Here is a 1,617-nt window from a genome sequence, read left to right on the forward strand (position 1 = left end):
GAGTGGTTGTGCCTGGAGATGCTCATTCTCATAACTTGACTACTACTATCACACAAGAATTTCATAGCAGTAGAAAAGCCCTTTCCCTAGAATGCTGCTTGACTATTTGAACAATTAAGGCCACGTCTCTGCAGTCAGGTGTTTCCATCAACTTAAATAATATGTGGGGTAGTCTTTTCTATACACTTCTGATTCCTCCCAAGAGCTGGCTCAGCCCTGTGTGATGAATGAGATGGTGCAATGATTAAAAAAAAAAAAAAAAAAAAAAAAACCACTACAAAATTGTGCTGTGTGACTGTCTAAAATCCCACGCTTTGAATCTTTTTGCCCACCACAAGGTTCGTGCTCCATAAGAAGGATAAGCTGTCACTTGGGGTTTATTCACAATGATGAGATTGTGTCCTCTGTCCTCTGTGGTTGAGAGGTGGCATCTTTACTTTCTTCTGGCTCCTCTGGCGTTTACCTCTTTCTTCCCCTCCCGGAGTTGCCAAGGCTGTTCTGACCCGTGGTCATGTCTACGCATCTCACTCCCAAGGTCGGGTCACCTCAGGTTGTGCCCCAAGGTTCCTGTGGCTCAGCTTGTATACCTGTTTGTAAGGCACCACTGCTCTCATTCAGTCTGTGTGCCCAGGGTTCCCTTCTGGGTGCTCTGTACCCACATTTCAGTGCCAGAAGGATCTGAGATGCCTTGAGGGAGCCCCCAGTCCTGTCCTTTTGGGAATGTGGACATGCCATCCCATCTCCAGTACAGATGTGCAAAGTACCTGCTTCCTGCCTTCCTGGTTTCAGTCTCTTTAGAGTCACAGTCTAAACCTTGCTTTCATGTGCATTTCCTGCTGTCTTCTTGCACAGCAGCTGTCAGATGTCATAAGGTGACTTTGTCAGCTCTGCCTGTCTTGCTCTGACCCCAGTCATAGTTTGCCAGCTCCCCAGCAACACCATGTCTGCCAGCTCCTCTCACAAGCTGCCTCCTCCCTTCATCTACTACCTTTGCAATCACATGCCTGCTCAAGCCCAGCTCCCCCCCTTCCACGTTCACTTTACCAATGCACAGCTGGAAACATCTTCCTTTGATTTTCCTGGTCTTCCCAGCTAGTCTGCTTATGGGCCCCGCTCTAAGTACAAGCTTTATTTTCTTGTTCTCTGGCCCTGCTCCCAGTCCAGGTTCCCCAGCAGTCCCACATGGACTCCTTCAGTGGCTCAAAGAGAAGCCCACTTCCACACTCAGTTCAGGCACCTCTTGTCCCTCCAACCCTTGGCCGAGCTCAAAGACCTGCTGTAGAGAACGGGAGGGGCAGCTTTTCCCAGGAAAAATGATTCATTATTTACTACAGGAAAACATCCTCTTTTCCCTGATTTTATTCTCACAGGGGCCAGATCATTTAGGCTGGTTGCTTTTCCACACAGATGCACAAAACCACCACCCTGCTCCACTTACTCGTAATGGAAAATGTCAGGAGAAACATCTGAAGCTAGGCAACATTTAAAAGGACAGAAACATATTCTAGAAAGAGAACAGTTAGGTAATCCCAGTAGCAGGTGGCATCTTCAACCATGTTTGAAAATATTCATTTTAAATTTTGTTATTATTTACATATATTAAAAGGGGGGGGGGGG

This window comes from Merops nubicus, unplaced genomic scaffold (assembly GCF_000691845.1).
Source record: "Merops nubicus isolate BGI_N331 unplaced genomic scaffold, ASM69184v1 scaffold37628, whole genome shotgun sequence".
NCBI lineage: Eukaryota > Metazoa > Chordata > Aves > Coraciiformes > Meropidae > Merops > Merops nubicus.